The sequence below is a fragment of the Penaeus monodon genome, chromosome 15 (assembly GCF_015228065.2).
Source record: "Penaeus monodon isolate SGIC_2016 chromosome 15, NSTDA_Pmon_1, whole genome shotgun sequence".
Taxonomy (NCBI): domain Eukaryota; kingdom Metazoa; phylum Arthropoda; class Malacostraca; order Decapoda; family Penaeidae; genus Penaeus; species Penaeus monodon.
In genome coordinates, this window is record NC_051400.1 from 26,624,057 (window position 1) to 26,624,383 (window position 327).

Sequence of the window (327 nt, forward strand, 5' to 3'; positions counted from 1 at the left end):
AAAGCGAGAGCAAGGAAAAAAAAACACCTCCAGATTAAAGCCTCAGCCTCAACGGGAAGAACAAGAATAAAGAACTCCCAAGAAGAACACTTTAAAGTTATCATTATCTGCGAATGTGTCCCCGTTGTTCATCGTTTCTACATTCCATTTAGATCTCGGTGTCATCTGTGCTCTGTATATCTCGTTTTTGCTTAATTCATCCGTTCTTCGCTTTTCTATCTGCCCTTGCCATTCTATTTTCTTTTTTCCCCTTTTTCAATCTACTTCTCTCCTCTTCTTTCCGATATGCACATTCTATTTCTTCTTCCTCCTCTGTGTTCTCATCTA

At 39.1% G+C, this 327-nt stretch overlaps 1 protein-coding gene across 1 annotated transcript in view; it reads right to left on the bottom strand.

Moving 5' to 3' along the window:
- LOC119581870 (disintegrin and metalloproteinase domain-containing protein 11-like) overlaps positions 1-327 on the bottom strand; it is a gene marked incomplete at its 5' end in the record, with an annotated part of 193,377 nt that overhangs the window by 141,662 nt on the left and 51,388 nt on the right.